The sequence below is a fragment of the Piliocolobus tephrosceles genome, chromosome 2 (assembly GCF_002776525.5).
Source record: "Piliocolobus tephrosceles isolate RC106 chromosome 2, ASM277652v3, whole genome shotgun sequence".
In the NCBI taxonomy this organism is placed as follows: Eukaryota; Metazoa; Chordata; class Mammalia; order Primates; family Cercopithecidae; genus Piliocolobus; species Piliocolobus tephrosceles.
The window spans coordinates 191,500,253-191,519,613 of record NC_045435.1 but is presented as its reverse complement, the minus strand read 5'-3'; the positions used below and the strand labels follow the sequence as shown (position 1 = coordinate 191,519,613).

At 49.1% G+C, this 19,361-nt stretch overlaps 1 long non-coding RNA gene across 3 annotated transcripts in view; it reads right to left on the bottom strand.

The window, feature by feature from the left end:
- Positions 1 to 19,361, bottom strand: part of LOC111544320 — a 50,618-nt gene that overhangs the window by 16,456 nt on the left and 14,801 nt on the right. Inside the window, exons 4-8 of one of the 3 annotated variants that reach the window (XR_002732112.2) lie at positions 8,294 to 8,387; positions 6,807 to 7,913; positions 3,651 to 4,397; positions 2,148 to 2,309; positions 974 to 1,069 (exon numbers count right to left, since the gene is read on the bottom strand). This is a non-coding gene — a long non-coding RNA (uncharacterized LOC111544320). The remainder of the gene's footprint in view (positions 1 to 973; positions 1,070 to 2,147; positions 2,310 to 3,650; positions 4,398 to 6,806; positions 7,914 to 8,293; positions 8,388 to 19,361) is intronic. The other 2 variants (XR_002732114.2, XR_002732113.2) reach the window with 2 other exon arrangements.

Below are 19,361 nucleotides of genomic sequence, written 5' to 3'. Positions count from 1 at the left end.
GGGTGTGGTGGCAGGTGCCTGTAATCCCAGCTACTCCGGAGGCTGAGGCAGGAGAATCGTTTGAACCTGGGAGGCGGAGGCTGCAGTGAGTGGAGATCTTGCCATCACGCCATTGCTCTCCAGCCTGGGGCACAAGAGCGATACTTCTCTCAAAAAAAAAAAAAAAAAGTAACATATTTTCTGAGAAAGTGTCAGTAGTCTTGTATCCCTGCCCCTAAATCATTTTTCTGAGAAAGTGTCAGTAGTCTTGTATCCCTGCCCCTAAATCATCACTTCATGCAGGAACTTCAGCCTGCTGTCCTTGGTGCATGCGCCGTTAGGACCATGTGTCAGTGAGTGGACCCGCACCACGGGGGTGGGGGTGGGGGCAAGGGTGGGGTGGAGGCGGGGTGGGGGTGGGGATGGGGCGGGGTGGGGAGGGTTGGGTGGGGGTGGGGTAGCAGATCAAGTTAAGAGTGTGGATGGGGCCGGGTGCCGTGGCTCACGCCTGTAATCCCAGCACTTTGGGAGGCCGAGGCTGGTGAATCACCTGAGGTTGGGAGTTTGAGACCAGCCTGATCAACATGGAGAAACCCCATCTGTACTAAAAGTACCAAATTAGCTGGGCGTGGTGGCGGCGCCTGTGATCCCGGCTACTTGGGAGGCTGAGGCAGGAGAATGGCTTGAACCCGGAGGCGGAGCCTGCGGCAAGCCAAGGTGGCGCTACTCACCCCGGCCTGGGCGACACAGCGAAACTCCGTCTCAAAATAACAGTGTGGATGGTTGGGTAAAAACTCACCTCACGAATGGAGGAAGCAACTAAACCCAGCCTAGAGAAATGGAGGCGGCCTGGCATCGTGGATGCTCCTGGATGGGCATGAAGCAGCCTTGAGTTCTGAGTCCCAGGCTCTGCCACTGTGTGACCTTGGACGAGACAACGTCCCTCTCAGCATCAGTTACTGTGACACTAAAATAATGATAATAATCTACTTACTGGGTTCTTGGGAAGATGAAATGCAGTTAAGAAGATTTGCAGGAGCACTTTGCTGTTCCCTCAGACTGCGTATTAGTCAGGACATTGCTTTGGTTTCTGTAACAGAGACCGAAATAATAAAGGCTTAAACAAAACAGAACTTATTTTTCTCTCACATAAAGCCTCACGCTGGTGTGGCTGCTCTGGCCTGTGAGGTCTTCAGAGCCCCGCTCCTTCTGTCTTACTGGCTTCCTTAGCCTGCTCCAAGACGGCTCCCTGCCACGACCACGTGCCAGCCGGCAGAAGGGGCAGGGGCCGAGGGAGGGCAAGCCCTGTCGCCATAACCCAGCACTGTCTACACACTCCCTCCCTCTTCCTGTTAGAGTCCATCGTCACATCGCACTCTGAGAGAGGCTGGGAAGTGCAGTCGCTTTCTGGGAAGCCTACACTCGACTAAAAATTCCGTGATGATGAAAGAAGAAGGGATGGACTTTTGGTTTTTTTTTTAGATGGAGTCACGCTCTGTCACCAGGCTGGAGTACAATGGCGTGATCTCAGCTCACTGCAACCTCTGCCTCCCGGGTTCAAGTCATTCTTCTGCCTCAGCCTCCCGAGTATCTGGGATTGCAGGCGACTGCCACCGCGCCTGGCTAATTTTTGTATTTTTAATAGAAACGGGATTTCACCATGTTGGCCAGGCTGGTCTCCAACTCCTGACTTCAGGTGATCCGCCTGCCTCGGCCTCCCAAAGTGCTGGGATTATAGGCTTGAGTCACCACGCCTGGCCCTAGGAGATGGACTTTGAGGAACAATTCAAAGTTCCCACTATCTCCCCCATTTGTTTGTCTAATTCCCTTCCACCCTCAGGTCTCGAGTTTATGTCACTTCTTTGGGGAGGCCTTTCCAGACCCTCAAGTCTCCATTAGCTGCCCCCACTGCTCCCTCACGCCTCCTTCACAATGCTTGCTGCACCCGTAATTTTTGACTGACTCCATTTTCCCATGAGAAGGTAATTCTGTACCTTGGACTGTGCTTCCCGCCGAGGCCTGCCTATGGATGCTCAATACATCCACACTGACGGGTAGCAAGGTGCTGTCCCCCGAGGGTTCTGGGAGCTCCTCGGGTAGAGCTTCACAGCTTCGGGCCACCACCAAGTCCTCTCCAACCCAGGACTTGTTTGGAAAGAAACTGGTACCTTTTGCTGCTTCCTCAGCGGTGGGCGTGCCGGCGCCGTATCCTTGTGTCTGCTAGTCCTCTGTGTGGGCCTCTAGAACTGCTCCAGTCCAGCCTCAGATGGCCCATGAGTGGGTGACTGCGCCTTTTGGTAATCTTGCTTCGAAGCTCTGTTGTTCAGGATCTGGGAAGGAACAGAGGGTGCTGTGGGAAGAGCTTTGCCCAGCACAGAGGCCAGAATGAAGGACCCAGGGAGAGATTTGGTTTTCTAGTCCTGGTCTCTATAATGCAACTAATGGGCCTGAAGCCTGCCCTGTGAAGAGGTGGGGAAGGAACTGCAGTGGAGGATGTCCCCAGGGAGTTGACCCACACACCCCTCTGTGGGGGCAGATGGCTCCCCAGGGTCTGCGCCCATGTGAACCCACTGTGTGGCTCCTGGGCAGCTCCCTGGTACTCCACTTCAGTGACCTCTAGCTCACGCTTGTTTTCTCCTCTTTTCCTTTTTTTTTTTTTTTTTTTTGAGACAGTCTCACTCTGTCGCCCAGGCTGGAGTGCAGTGGCATGATCTTGGCTCACTGCAACCTCCACCTCCCGGGTTCAAGCGATTCTCCTGCCTCAGCCCCCGAGTAGCTGGAATTACAGGTGTGCCCCCACCATGCCCGGCTAAGTTTTGTATTTCTAGTAGAGAGGGGGTTTCACCTTGTTGGTCAGGATGGTCTCAAACTCCTGACCTCAGGTGATCCACTCGCCTCAGCCTCCCAAAGTGCTGGGATTACAGGCATGAGCCACTGCACCTGGTCTCACCCTTGTTTTGATATAAAACTCATTATTTTCTAAGAAATCTCCTTCTTAGTTCATTTTCTTTGTTCCAAAGAATATCTTTTGAGAATTTCATCAAACATGACTCTGGTTCTCCTGTTGAGTGGAGGGCTGGAGGGCTGGGCCCTGGGGTTGACCTTTATCCCGTCACATTCTCGGCACCCTCCAATTTTTCTTTGATTTAAACTAGAGGGAAGCTTGGCTTGGGCTGGGAGCAGTCAGCTCTTTCTGGCAGTCTTCAGAGCTACTGCAGGGGAAGTCACCAGACACCAAGCCCTGGCGGTTGCTAGGTGTCAGGTTACACTGATACACAAAACGAGGGTATTCAAGAGCCAAGTTCAAGTTTCCCTGCTTATATTTTTCCAGAGAGTGGGGGAGGGGGCAGCCATATCCTACTCACAGCCCCTGGGAACTCTGCCTCACGTCTGGTATCCAGGGAATCTTTCCTCCCAGCGGTGGCACAGGGCTGACCTGGGAACGCACACAATTGCAGCTTCATCCTGGTAGCTGGGCTCTCCCCCCATAAAATGGCAGTGTCCCTTTAATTCCCCCCCATAAAATGGCAGTGTCCCTTTAATTCCCCCCCATAAAATGGCAATGTCCCTTTAATTCCCTCAGGCCTTCTCTCTGGAGCTGGCAGTAGGTTAAATGAATCAACTGACCAGCCCCTTCTCACTGGGGGTTCTGGGGTGGAAATTCTTCTTACTTGCTTCAGCTTGTGTCCAGAAACAAAGGACAGTTAAGCAGGGATTAACTTTTCCCTCTGTTGGTTTCTCTGTCCTTTCTCAGAATAGTTCCACGTCTAATTCAGGGGCATAGGTTCCTCTTGGAGCCCCACTTCCTTCCTTCATTGACCATCCATACAGCTATTGACTGTCCCAGCTGTTCCAGTCTTCCTTACTCCCACTATGGGGAGCAGAGTGTCTCTCTGGGTTGATTTTCCAGCATGGCTCCGTGCAACTCTGACTTTAGCTTCATCTATTTCTCTCCAGCACATACCCTGGACTGGCCCTCTGCACATTCCAAAAACTTTCTATTAAGGACGTTATTTCCCCAAGTAGCCTTCTTTTCTGAAAAAAGAATATATTGAAAATCTTATACACATATTCTAGTTCTCATTGAGATTTGACAGCAAAGGGTAGTAGAAAAAGTACTTATTTGAGAGTTAGGGTTTCTGGGTTCTCATTCTACCGTTGGCATTAATTAGTGTGTGACATGGAGAAAGTCGCTTCTCTTGGCTCGTGGTCCCCTCTATAATGCCAGCGACTCTTTCAAATGCTAACAATCTAGCGTCTATATTGAATAATCTTGCCATCTCTTGTGAGTTTGATCAGCATTTTGTCAATCCCCATGACAAACCAGTCTCCAGTTTGGCATGTTTCTGGTGGAGCTAAGGCTGTTGCAACGTGGGAGCTGGTCATGATTCTCTCTTCATTCTCTCCATTGAGGGTGCCTGAAATAAAAGCCAATGGTTGAATGACAGTACTTGGGATGAGGAGAGCTGAGATTAGGCCCAGGACACAACCTCCTCACACTGATATTGGGACCACAGGAGACTGGCATCTTGTTCTTGAGGATTCCATGACAACCTGAAGTGTTCATCTCAAAAATGCCATCCTACCGCACCATATCCCTCGCCTCCCAAACTCACACCTTAGGCCAATCCTGAGGGCAACGTAGTAACTGGACATGACCCACCAACTGTGCTCCAGAAAAGACATCCTGGCTGCCGCAGGATGCACCTTCCCTGCTGAGGCGGAGCCTTCTTTCCTGACTTTGTTTGCCAAACTCATGTGTCCCCAAATGGTCCTTCTTACAGAGACGTCCGATCTGCAATCCTTACAACACCTTCATTGCTTTAAAAGAATGGGGGAGATATCTCCTTCTATTTACATTTACAGCTCCCTTTTCTCTCCTATAGAAAACAGACCCAGGTTTTTTGTTTTTTTTTTTTTTTTAATTTGCAAATATTTCACATTTGTTTGGAGAGCAGATTTCTTGCCAGGTTTTTGGAACGCTGAAGTCACTGACACATGGCTGTTGAGATATACTGTAGCCGAGTGCAAACATGCCCGGTTCCTAGTACAGTCAAACCTGCGTTTTAGGCCATGGTGGGTACAGGGAGGGATGAGCCTGACGTGGAACTGTCCCGGGGGATGCTGAGAATGGCACTATTCTGTCTGCAGAGACCTTGAAGAGGAGATCTGAACAAGGTGTATTTTCATTTGTCGTGAGCCCTCTCATTCCCCGCCTCTCCCCTTACCCTGTCCCAGGGACAAGCTGACTCTACTTCAGATCTCTGTTTAGCAATGTTCCCCTTTTGGGAACAGTCATGGAACAGCCTAGGTCCCGGGGCATCAGTCCTGCCAAATTTCTAGTCTGGGTCTAGCCCCACTTACCATTAGGCTCCCATTAGCCTGTTAGGCCCTCTTATCTAAAGGGCACATATGAAGCAAGACCCAGTCTGGGGAGAACTGGCTGCCAAAGCCAGACACCTCGGGATCCTGCTCACGACTGTGACCTCCCTCGTCCCTGAGTTAAGTCTTAATCTGTGCATACTCGGTGGAAACTTGTTTGTCCAAAGTTATTTGTCTATGTTATTGCTTTAGGGTCTCCAAAGATCTGGCCAAGTTAGGTAGCATTAGAACAAGTATCTTGGCTGGGCACGGTGGCTCATGCCTATAATCCCAGCACTTTGGGAGGCCAAGGCGGGCAGATCACGAGGTCGGGAGATGGAGATCATCCTGGCCAACATAGTGAAACCCCGTCTCTACTAAAAATACCAAAATTAGCCAGGTGTGGTGGTGCACACCTGTAGTCCCAGCTACTCGGGGGGCTGAGGCAGGAGAATCACTTGAACCTGGCAGGCGGAGCTTGCAGTGAGCTGAAAGCAAGACTCTATCTCAAAAAAATAAAAATAAAAATAAAGAAGAGCAAGTATCTCTATTTTTGTTCTCTTGCTATGCAACTTGATTGCACTATATAGACGTACCTTTCTGTTGGTTTTATTTGATTCAAAGAGTGATGATCTTACGTTTTATATAAATATTAAATATTAAAATTTTAATATTTACTATTTTAAAAATATTAAATATTAATATTTTTATTACCTTTATTTTTTTTACCTGCTTGGTGTACGAGTAAAACCTATAATCATTAATTTTGATCAAGTTTAAAACAGTGATTCCCATGTATGACTGCATGCTGGTATAAACACGGCAGCTTTATAAAAATTCCCATGCCTGAGGCCCATCCCCCCAAATCTATTTTAATTGATTTGGAGCAGGGCCTGGGCCTTGATTTTTTTTTTTTTTTTTTTTTTTTCTGTTTTTAAAAAGCTCCCTGATGATTCTAATTGCAGCCAAAATTGAGAGCCATTGTTCTGAATGATGCCTGAGAAATGTGCTAATTTGGTGTGTGTGGGGCAGGGGGAGGCAGGGTCAAAGAAGATGTGAAACTGAATTGGCTGACTTGTTTTGTCAGTCTTCAGCCCAGTAGCTGGATAGGAGCAAAGTCAAGATTACAGTGCAGTTATGTAAGGTTTGAGGATAAGCCTCTTCTCCTAAAACTGACTCATTACGGCATGTATATTCCATTTAAAGCAATCTAGAGCAATAATGTGGAAATACTGGGTGAGAACCACGTTTTGTGAATATGGTTAGGGCCCAGTAATATTCAGTAATCATTCTATGACCAGAATGGAGAAGTGACAATAAAAAAGAACTCTCCCATTTAAAATAATCTGCGCTGGAAATGCCCTAGTGTTTCTCATAATACCGGCTGATACTAAGCCAGTAACACACTCATACTGCCTTGAATTTCAAGACATCACTGTGGTGATCTCTGATGATTCGAGGCTCACATTTTGCCGTCTCTTGTCCCCGACCTGAACTTCTGGTTCAGTGTGTCTGAAGGCAGAGAGGGAAGACAATTCAGGTAGCAGAGAAGTGAACAAAGGACAGTCCCTGAATAGCCGAATTCAAGCTTGTTAGCAGTTAGCCCGGAATGAGGCTGATCATCTCTCAGCAGGATTTTTCAGGAGCTGGGAATGGTTGGAATCTTTGTTTTCCTTTTCCTGGGAAAGAGAGGTCCATTAGCTCTCCAGCTACATTAGAACTTAATTTGTTTTGTTTTCTTTTGTTTTGTTTTTTTAACACTGTAGAGGGGACAGTACATTCCAAAAGTTAGAGAACAGCTAAGGGAGATTCGTCCTCTTTAGAGGATATCATGAAGCATATGGTGCCTCACAGGGATGAGGAAGGCAGTTCACAGGCAGGAGCCAAGACGGGGATTAGCTCATAGAAGGCGGCTGGCTGGATGTAGGACGAGCTGCCAGGTAAAGGGATCCAAGCTTGGGACTTAAAGTTCAGGTCTAGTCGTGTTTTTAAAGAGTTGTCATCTTTCAAATATATTAGGGTAAAGATTTAGGAACCGCCCTCAGGAATGAGGTGCATGAAACTCACAGACAGACCAAAATCCCAAAATCTCTGGTACCTAGTGGACATTTCCCTGGGGCTGCTTCCTGGGCAGCGTCTGCTGCCCTCCACTGAGAGCCAGGGAGCCCAGCCCTTGGTGCAGGCGTACAGGCTGAAATGCTCAGGGGTTTACCTGATCCCACAGTTTTAGAGGCAAGAAGCTGACATTTAAGGCTTGAATAGTGCTCCTTTTCTAAGTAAATGACAACCTGGAGAAAGGTCTAACTGAGCCAGGCGTTTGACGTTTTCAAGCTGACTTTCTTTTCCCAGAGATCTGGAAGATGGACTCCGATCATACTTTCCCAGCCTCCTGGTGGAAAGGGAACCCCCAGTCCCATGGTGGCTCCTGAACGTGCCAAAGGCTCGGGCACAGGCTCGGCTCGGCTTAGCCTGCGGTCCCTTCCCGAGGGCTGAGTCTTCAGTGGGATGAGAAAGACGCTGGCAGAGGCTTTGAGGCTATGAACACGCCAGGTGCATTTAGTCAACAGTGGAAGCTGAATACCAGAAAAGATAAAGTAGAGAAAAGGGCTGCAAAATTGCCACCTGAGGCAGAACTAGACGAGGCTGAGTCCAGGGGAGGCCCTGTTTCTCATGGCCCTTGTCTGACAGTCATGATAAATTAAACATAAACACCTACCCATATGCTAGAAATTGATTTCAACTCATTTACCAAATAGGCAAAATATCGGTATCGATGATGTGTAGTTAGATCTCTATTTGCCAATCGATCTCCTTCTGCAGTCCCCAGTCTGTGCTAGACAGAGCAAACCACTTCTCTGTGCTGCCTAAGCAGTGCTTTCCTTGGACCCTGCTATGCTCACTACTTCGGACAGGGAAAGTGACTCTCCCAGGCTACAGTGGACCTGTAACTTACTCATCTTGCAACCGCAGCAGTGGAAGGCTCGTGGTGAACGTCAATGGAATGAACCTGCGCGTCCATGTAGTCCATCTGTTATCTCTAATCAACACTGAAAGTCAAAGAACAAGATGGAGTAATCAGGAAACAGAGAAAGAGGTATCATCAGGTAACCAGGAGGTAGAAGCATAAGGATGAAACATGAAATCATTCATAGCAAGTTAGTTTCTCTTCTCCTGGTCACCTCGCTCCCCACCTCCCCAGAGGAGGAAGTGCAGTGGACGAGTGTTGGCTGAGAGTCCAGAGGACCTGGATCAAGAGTCAGGAGGGTGGTCTTCTCTCTAATTGAACGTGTGGCTTGGAGTCAGTTCCTCTCCTTTTCTGGGCTTCAGTTTCCCCCTCTATAGAATAAGAAGATTAGACTAGGTGGCCTCTCAAAGTCTTTACAGCTCTGATATTTTGTAATTTTATGCATCGAACGCTATAATTCCAAAGTATCAAAGGGCAGTACCCCTTGGTTCGAGGGGCAGGGACTATAGCACAGACTGCACCAGACCCTGAATTTACCCGCCAGCCTTTAGTTCTGGAGGACCTAAGTGAGTGTCAGCTTGAAAACACTCAGTGTTTGAAATGCCAGACCACAGCTGCACAAAATAGGAAAAATCTTGTTAGGAAATGACCACAGTCCCCTAGCGCTGTGGAAAACATTGCCTCAGCCAAAAAGGACTTTTCCATTGGAAAAAAAAAAAAAATCAGCAGTGTTGTGTCTGCGAACGCCGTCTGCCCAGGCGGTTCTCATCGAGTCCCGCTAATGCCGTCTGCCCAGGCAGTTCTCATGGAGTCCTGCCTACTCAGGTCCCTGGCTCTGGGGCAGTGCTTTTCCACTTCATGTCGGTCCTAACGGTAAATGCAGGTTGTTCTCTTCTTCTGGCCCCAACTGTCCCAGGAATCAGACTTTGAAGTTGTTTTAAAATTCATCTTTGGACTGTCTGACTTGTCAATGCTTCCTCCAGAGGCAAAAATCACAACATGCTTTCACTGGAATGGGTCTCAGGAGTGAGCTCGTGATACCTATTTAATCCCCTATGTGTGAGAAACATGACATCCCAGGTAGGGAAGTGCATTGCTCAAGGTCACAGACAGAGGTCAGGGGACTGGGTCCTGAGGCTGGTGCAGGATTCTTCCCATTTCCAAGCTGTCTCTAGCCACGGGGCCGATTCTCTTCTACCTTCCCACACAGATGTTTCCCAACCAACCAACTAGCCAACCAGCTAACCACCCTGTGGGTATTTCCTGTACGCCTCGGACCCTGCGTTCTCTGGTGCTCTGCTTTGTAAACAATTCTTTTTTACTGTTCCCAAATGCAACAGTAAACAGCACTCACCTTTGGGGGCAGAGCAGAGCTGGCCTGCTTCTTTGAGTCCTGCTTCAATTTCTGGAACTTAAAACATAGTAGCCGGGCGCGGTGGCTCAAGCCTGTAATCCCAGCACTTTGGGAGGCCAAGACGGGCGGATCACGAGGTCAGGAGATCCAGACCATCCTGGCTAACATGGTGAAACCCCATCTCTACTAAAAAATACAAAAAACTAGCCGGGCGAGGTGGCGGGCGCCTGTAGTCCCAGCTACCCGGGAGGCTGAGGCAGGAGAATGGCGGGAACCCGGGGGGCGGAGCTTGCAGTGAGCTGAGATCCGGCCACTGCCCTCCAGCCTGGGCGACAGAGCGAGACTCTGTCTAAAAAAAAAAAAAAAAACAAAAACATACTGTCCCACCTATTCCTTGAAAGACATGCAGCTGCTAAGAAGGAGTTGCATATTTGTACATAGAGTCCAGGGAGAGATGTCCGGTCAGACCCCAGCTCTGGGGCAGGGTGGCTTTGGTCTGAGTGGTGTTCAGACCTATGCAGGAAGCCGCACCAGGCAGAGAGGAGGCCTCAGCCTGCCCAGGTACCCACCCTGGTGCAGCCCTCTCTGTCTGCCACCATGAGGGCCTCTTCCTGAGGCTTCACAGTTGGGCCAGGTGCAGTCCTTGCCCAGTCAACGCTTTCTGTGCTCACTCTCTCAAAAAAGAAGTAAGAAGTAGCCCCTTTTGTTCTTAGACCACCACAGATGCAGACAAAGCCCGGATTTTAAAGAGGAAATTTCTACTAAAATAAAATAGAATAAACAAAACCTAGATATGATCATATTTACAGACTATAATTTTCTAAATAAAATGTAAAATGCATATTTATGGTAGAAAACTTGGAATTATATATTTTAAGGATGCATAAGCCCACCCATTGCCCAGCCCTGTGCAGCCTCTAACATGGTAGCAAGTAAGCAGGTGTTGCCACTGAGCATTTGAAATGCTGCTGATCTGAACGGAGATGCGCTGTAAGTATCAAATACACACCGGAGTTGGAAGATTTAGTACCAAAAATGTAAAATATTTCGTTAATACTTTTAAAAATATTCATTACATGCCTGAGATGATAGCATTCTGGATATATTGTATTAAACATATATATATACACACACACATACATATATATTTTTTTGAGAGCGCAGTGGTGTGATCAGCTCACTGCAACCTCCACCTCCCAGGTTTAAGCAATTCTCCTGCCTCAGACACCTGAGTAGCTGGGATTACAGGCACCTGACACCACGCCCAGCTAATTTTTGTATCTTTAGTAGAGACGGGGTTTCGCCATGTTGGCCACGCTGGTCTCAAACTCCTGACGTCAGGTGATTCACCCGCCCTCGGCCTCTCAAAGTGCTGGGATTACAGGTGTAAGCCACTGCACCCAGCCAACAAATATATTACTAAAATTAATTTGACCTGTTTCTTTTACTGTTTTTGGAAGCTACTGAAAACCGTCAAATTATATATATGGCTCACATCACATATCTGTTGGACAGCCCTGATCAAGAGAAACCACTGATAACATTTTGGCACACCTGCTCCATTGTGGGGTATATATATTTGAAGAGTCTGGTCATTCTGGCACCTCCCCTCCATTGTTCAGTATATGTATTGAAGCGTTTGGTCATTCTGGCACCTCCCCGCCATTGTGGGGTATATATATTTGAAGAGTCTGGCTCCTGGTTAAACACCTATGTGTGATTTTTCAGGTCTGACTGCAAGCAAGGACAGAGGCTTGACCTGGCAGGCCTCCCGGGAAAGCTCCGCTCCCCACACCAGAGCTGGTGCCCAGCCAGCACTCAGGAGGCTCTGAGGGGAGTTAAGGACTCAGCCCCGCTATGCTATGCTCTTCACATATTTGCATTCTTAGCCCACTGTCTTCATTCCTAAGTCTCCTTCTCTGAGGCCTTGGGCTAAGGCTTTTTGAGGTGCCTCTTCTGAGGCCTCCTTACCAGGGGGAGGAGGGAGAGCCCTGAAGACCTGTTTCCCCACTCTGACTCAGCACCCAGGATTTTCCCACTCTACCCCGCACCCCCACCCCAGGGTCCATAAAACTGCTGGAGCCTTTGGTTGGGGGCTCCCTCAACAGTGAGATGTCCGCCACGTCGGCACCGATCCACCTGACCCCTGAACGGTGCACTGTTTCACGGGGAAAATGAAACAGGAGAGCCTGTGGCTTCTCCGGCTTTAGCCTCCTGTTTATATTAAGACTATCATAGCAAGTGATTACAGGTGGCACTGGTTTTTTTTGTTTTTTTGTTTTTGTTTGTTTTGGCTCATTCTTGCTGTGATGAGCTACTCTGACACCTGACAGCTCAGCTCTCTCTCCCAGCTTAGCTGAACTCCCAACAGTATTTTTTTTCTTTTTTTGAGGGGGAGCGGGCAGAGTCTCACTCTGTTGCCCAGGCTGGAGTGCAGTGGCTCGATCTCGGCTCATTGCAACCTCCACCTCCCGGGTTCAAGTGATTCTCCTGCGTCAGCCTCCTGAGTAGCTGGGACTACAGGCACGCACCACCACGCCCGGGTAATTTTTGTAATTTTAGTAGAGATGGAATTTTGCCATATTGGCCAGGCTAGTCTTGAACTCCTGACCTCAAGTGATCCACCTGCCTCAGCCTCCCAAAGTGCTGGGATTACAGGTGTGAGCCACAGTACCCAGCCCTCCCAATAGTATTTTTAAAAACAAAAGAGTAATCACATTGAAATACAATTATATCTGTCTCAGTCAGGGTCCCAGCAGGAGACGAATGGCACCATTACATTAGGGTAACTCAGGGAGGTTTTATTTATAAAAAGCTAACTAATAACAAACTTAAGGATGGAGTGTAGGAGAATGAAAAAATAACTCAGAACCCGAGGGCTGGCGGCGGCAGACCTGTGACCATCCCTAATTCCGAAGGGACCAGAGGAGGGGTAGGCTACCAGAACCGGGAAAGAGAGGCAGCTGTGTGGAGTTGGGGTGCACTTAAAGGAAGAAAAGGACCAGCCCAGGCCACAGTCATAGGAATGCAGCCAGGGAAATAAGCACCCTGGGATCCCTTTTCTCCTTCCCCCGATTTGCTCAGGCTCTTCACTGGCTGCCTCCTGTCAGGAGCCGGAGGAGATGGAGTCCCTGTTGCCCTAGTCCTCCTTCAGTGCAGGAGGCAATGGAGATGGCCAGAGGTGGGAGTAGGAGGATGGGGTGAATCGAGAGGCGAAGAGCTGACTGCAACCAGCCTGGCCAACACGTCCAAACCCCGTCTCTACCGAAAATACAAAAATCAGCCGGGCGTCCAGAGGCTGAGGCAGGAGAAGCGCTTGAACCCAGGAGGCGGAGGTTGCAGTGAGCTGAGATGGAGCCACTGCTCTCCAGCCTGGGTGACAGAGCGAGACTCCATCTCAACAAACAAACAAACAAAAAAACAAAGAGCTGTCTGCACTTTTTTTCTCACAGCATTGCCCTAAGTCATAGCCTAAGTGCCCTATTTCCTTGTTAATGTAACAAATCTTAGTCCCTACAGTGACCGAGTGGGCACAATTTACCGAGCAGCCCACCCTGTGCCCCGAACACCCCACCTTATGCACCGAGCACCCCGCCCCCTGCACCCCGCCCCCCGCCCCCTGCACCCCCCCCCATGCACCGAGCACCCCACCCCATGCACCCCGCCCCATGCACTGGGCACCCCACCCCATGCCTCTGTCCTGTCTGGGTTTGTAGCCTGAGGTAGATTCAGAGGACACTATCTGGTGGGGTGTGTCCACACACACATGCATGAGTATTATGCTCTCAGTCCCTATCAGAATATGCTTCCTTCAATCTTCGGCTAGAGGCACAGAGGCCCCCGGGGCTCACACCCTCGTTAAGATCGAAGGAAGCATATTCTGCTAGGGACCGAGAGTATAACAGGGTGCCTTCAATGGGCTGGTTCCTTTGAATCCTGCCCTCATTTCCACTGTCCTCAGCCTCTGCTTTAATGAGATGAGTCCCGCACCTCCCACCCACTCCACCCCACTCCTTGCTGGCTAAACACAAGTGCCTGGTACCCTCCAAAAACATCGTTAGTCTACGAAAAGGGGAATCTGGAAAAGATGGGAGTGACCTCTGTCAGCTAAGATTTCCGGAGCTGAGTGGACTCCCCTGGGAGAGCGCGCAGAGCTCCACTCCCTAATTGAATCTTCAATTGTCTAGTTTAAGTTTGCTGGAAAATTAGATGAAAAAACTCCCCAGGCCACACACTCCTGGAGCCAAGGGCCGGGAAAGTGGCAGGGAAAAGGAAGATTGCACAGACTCGTGTCGTCTACATAAAAGGCAAGGGGGTGCTGAGTTGGGGCTGAGATCCACCAAAGACCACGTCAGGGTTTAAGGGTCAGCTAGGGGACCTGTGCTCAGGGACAAGGACGCTTATTTGCAAAGGAAGAAAGGGCCTAAGAGAGGGGCATAGAAAACACTGAGAAAAGGTAATGCCGCGGCGGGGATGTGGCGAGCAGAAGGGAGTCATTTTATAGAACAGGAAACAATCTGTTGCAGGGATTATTATACCTCCTGAGGAAGAAAAGGCAATTTAATTTTTTGGGAGAAGGCAATCGGAGCGTAAACTGACGAGGATGCCGCCCGAAACAGTGTTCATTCTGGGCTTGTCAAGACTCTGGAAGTGCAGAGGACCCCGGTATCCTATCGGAAGCAAGCCCCAGGGTGCAAACAAGTCTTTCTGGCTGGAAGGAAGGTGCAGGCGCAGCAGTGCTGTCCTTCCAGCACTGTGCCTGGCACAAGTGGGCACCCGGCACATTCGTGCCCACCTGGCTGTTGCTGTCTGCCCCATCACCCGCATCCACATCAGATGCATCTCCAGCCTCCTTCATTCATTCCCTCATTCTTTCACTTGTCTGACAAATGTTTGCGGAGCTCCTCACTCTGTGCTGGGCATAGGGCTGGGCACTGAAGGAGATGAGAGAAAAGTAAGTTGGGGTTTCCACCTCCAGAGAGCTGATGGTCTAGTGGAGAAGCAAACCAATGAACACATTTCCAAGTCTCCAATGCAGTAAAGGACGGCGACAGGGAAGAGCTCGGTTTGACGGTGTTAGGACTAGGGAGGGGTTGAGAAGACTTCTCTTACAAGTGAAGAGCCAAGAAAAAAAAAAGGGACTGAAAGAAAGGCCCAAGAAGGAGGAAGAGAATTAGAGATTTATTCCCCTAGTCCAGTAGGCAGAAGCTCAGCAGATACTTCTTGGCCCACGCCCCATAAAAATGGAATCCATAAATCCTGACGATTGAATAATTAGTCTTGTGAATCCTGTTACGAATACAGCTTTTCTCTTGAATTGATGAAGGAAGATGGAGTTCCATGTGTAGTTTTCCATGGATAAGGATAAGGGACCCTGGGTTCCCTTTGTGTTCCCTACTCCCCTGGGGACAGTCCTCAGACAGCTGCGGAAGAGTGTACGGATCTGAGGAACCGGTCACAGTGAAGAGCTGTGGAACAACCCCTGGCTGGGGCGTCCACGTTTCCAAGCCAGAGCGACTGAGAAATTGCCAACCACAGTTCAGGGTCTTTGAAGCATTCCTGGGTAAGAACCTGAGAAGCTGGTCCCATTGGGCCTTGAGGGATCTCTTGGATGGGAAGCCTTTGCTTCTGTCCCCGTTGTCCAGCTTCACCCTCTGGTTTAGACTCAGCTTTGCCTCCTCCACCTGGAATGGGGCTCAGAGCACCTCCCATTCCCGGTCCCTCCACCTTGTCACAATCCACTTCCTGGATGTCTAGCAAAATATCTCCACCTAAGGCAGAACTGGCATGGCTCCAGGATCCACTTCTGTTAAGCTCAGAGGAATCTGGTCACAGCAGAAATAATAGCCTCTAAAAATAAGTCCCTTTTTCTTTTTTCTTTTCTTTTTTTTTTTTTTTTTTTTTTTTTGAGACAGAGTTTCGCTCTTGTTGCCCAGGTTGGAGTGCAATGACGCGATCTCGGCTCACTGCAACCTCCGCCACTCGGGTTCAAGCGATTCTCCTGCCTCAGCCTCCCTAGTAGCTGGGATTACAGGCACGGGCCACCACGCCCAGATGATTTTTTGTATTTTTAGTGGAGAGAGGTGTTCACTATGTTGATCAGGCTAGTCTCGAACTCCTGACCTCAGGCGATCTGCCCGCCTCAGCCTCCCAAATTGCTGGGATTACAGGCATGAGCCACCACGCCCGGCTAGAAGTCTCTTTCTCTAAAATATTCTCCCATTCGCTTCCCCACAGGACTAGGCCCACTGGCCTTCCCACTGTCAGTCACCACCAGCCCTTTGAGAGCCTGCCATTCTGGAACCTGCTTTTCCAGCCACAGTCTTCAGATGATGAGCAACCTCCAGCAGAAAGAATGTAAATTACAACATGCACACAGATCCCATCATGATGAGAGTGAGTGGAGATGATGCCCTATTTCCAAGCAGCCCGGAGTGCGTGTGTGCCAGACACGAGCGGACTGCCGGAGATAGCTGACACAGATCCGAGGACACAGAAGGAGGCTCTTTAAAAAGCCAGAGCAACAGCAAGCATGTGAGAGGTCTGATTAATCCACCAAGGGCTTATCTATGCATCAACAAACAGCAATGGTCTGCGTCTTGTTCCCCTCTGTGTTCCCTGGATACTTCCTGGCTCATGCAAGATACTCGGTATTTATTTGTTAGATGAACAACAAATACATGAATACTTAGACTCATTTGTCTCAAATTGCCTGAGGTTTTAACTACCCCAACCAGACATTTTGGAATCATAAACACCCAGATATTGAATATTTACATATGTAAACACCTGGAGTTCACTAATTTCCTTGTGATTTGTCCCCTGGGAGGCTGTGCACTGCTAGGCAGAGAGTGGAAGAAAATCTCTGGTGCTTGTTGATAATCACAGAGAAAGATGAACTTGTGCTATATGTGTATGAGTGTGTGTAGCCGAGGACAGGAAAAACGAGAAAATGATTCTGTAATGGAAAGAAATCTCAAGTCTTCAATATTTGTCTTTAAGAGGACTCCCCTGGTCAGCTCCTGTGAGCAGGGCCCCATCCCTTGCTGTCAGTATCAGTCTTCAGGAGCCTGCTGTGAGTTTCAATGGGCCCTCCAGTTCTCAGGAGGTTGCTGTCTACTTTCCCAGCTCTGGGACCCTTGTATCTGGCTGTCCGGGCCTTGTGCAGGAATTTAATTCTGTCGCCATCTCACTGCAAGAAAGAATGTCCTAACTGTCCGGCAGATGCTGGTTGTCCCCACTTGGAGACAATGATGGAATGGGTAATTCTGTAATTGGGGCTAGACCTGCTGCCGACCCACTATTTGGGCCCCTGGCTCAGTACTGGCTGAGGGAGTATTGGATTCTGCTTCCATCTTGGTGAGGGTCAAAGATGCTGGAGAAGGAGGTAGGTACTAAGAATCGTAGAACAAAGGTGCTTATTAGACAAGAAAGAGATTGCTCCACGTGACTCCGGTGGGCTTGGAATGAGCCTGGGTGGCAGCTTAGATGTGACGGACGCCAGGTAAGCCTTCCAGCTTCACGGGGATCTGACTTAGCCTTCCAGCTGATGCACACGCACACGCACACGCAGGGGAAGCCAGGGCTGTGGCAGGAAATGGGGCGTTCCCTGGGTGTGGCAGCTAGTGTGGCTGGGGGACAGGGCTGTTCACAGCTATGCAGCTTGAGAGAGCAGGGCTCACTGAGCAAGGAGAAGGGCCGTGGCTACAACCAGCCACGTTGAAAAGTCGCTTCCTTCTTCTACATCACAAACTTTCCCTCAACACTGACGTGAAACTGTTTATATTTCCTAGCAAAAGACTGAACAGAAGTTAAGATGAACAACAGATTGCTAACTTTCCTTCTCTTTGAGTGGTGATGGGGGTGGGAGGGGATAGAGACATTTGTGGAAACGCAGAGACAGCCATGATGAATCAGTTTGTCTATGAAGTATTTGACCACACACATTAAACGAATTGGAAATTAGCAGTCAGCTCTAATATCTCTTTATACCCAAGTGACAACAGTCAGACCATTAAGCTTCTGTTTCTCTGACATTTTAACAGCAGGAAATAAAAATCTAGCAATAAAAGACAGCAAATTCCTTCTTTTGTCTGGGTGGCAGGGGAATGGGGAATAGAAGCATATCCTGTACCTTCATCAGTTAATAGATTTTAGTGGAATTACCAAGTCAGAGAGTTCCTATTACACGGAAAGAAATAGCCTGGGTTTCCAGTTTATTACTAACTCACAGATCAACTGCATGGTTTGAGCTGATGTTTTCTTTTTCTTCTTTTTTCTTTCTCCTTTTTGAATGAAAACGAAAGTCCTTTGTGTACAGTCTCTCTGAACTTTCAGAACAATGTAATTGTTCTTAAGTCACACAATTCCTTTGGGGACACACGAAGGGCACTTCTAAACCCATAATCCTGGGCTATAAAAAGGATCTGGGGCAGGCGATCAAAGGTGAACTGCCATTCACAACCTCTCCTTCAAGCCCCCTTCCCGTCTCCCTGACAGTTTTATAGAAGTCCTCTTTTGCTCCAACTCAGATCAAAGACTTGGATAGAGGGGTCTCCCCACCCCCTGCCTGGCATGGAAGGAAGGGATTACCCCCGGAATAAGAAACCCCAGTGCAGTGGGCTTACCCTCCTCCCTGGGGGGCAGGGGGTGAGACCTGGAACCTCTCTTGTCAATAGGAACAGACCAGGACAAAGATGGGATAAACTCAGGGTGTCCCGCTCTATTCTGGCAGCAGAGGAGATAAACTTGCTCTCTCCTCCCTCCAGCCTTCACAAAAGAAATTCTCTGATCTTCTGTGCCCAGTTTTAGTTAACATCTACAAGTTGTTAGGATCATGTTTATGTATCCATAAACCTTCCCTTCCCTCCCACCCAAGCAACAGTCCCCACCTAGAGCATCAGAAGCTCCCCCTAAACTCTGAGTCTCAGACATCAGCGAGCTGAGGGAGGCGGAAGGAGCTGCAAGGCGTGCTGCATCAATTTGGGTCACAGCCTCATCCATTTGTAATTTGTTCTCAATACCATCCCCTACTTTTTCCTGGGCATGCTGGGATCTGCTTAGGACTTGGGGGTCAAGGTACATTTCCTGGGAGTACTTCTTCGAGGGCTGGAAGTGCCTCAGTACCCAGAGACTCCCCACCTAGTCCTGAAAGGAGACACCAAGAGTGAGGTAGGAGCTGGAGCACCAGGAAGCCGCCGTTACTCTGAGAATCTCCAGGCCTCCTTCCCTCTTCTATTCAGCCTGGACCCAGCACACTGGTTAGTGCAGACCCTCCATGACAGGGGTGTTCACAGAGATGAAACACACAAGTTCCCCAAATCCTGCCATCTTCTTCTTTGAAGGGACTTGAAAAATTATCTAAGACTCTCCCACTGTGATATAAAAGAATCTTAAACAGAGAAGCAGGACAATCCCAGTTCACCCAGAGTCACCTGCTCAAGCCACATCCTGAAGCCAGATACCCTGACTCAGCAGGACCTCTGCAGCCGGGTGCAGTGGCTCACGCCTGTCATCCCAGCACTTTGGGAGGCTGACGTGGGCAGATCACGAGGTCAGGAGATTGAGACTTTCCCGGCCAACACAGTGAAACCCCATCTCTACTAAAAATACACAAAAAAGTTAGCGAGGTGTGGTGGCGGGCGCCTGTAGTCCCAGCTACTCGGGAGGCTGAGGCAGGAGAATGGCTTGAACCCAGGAGGC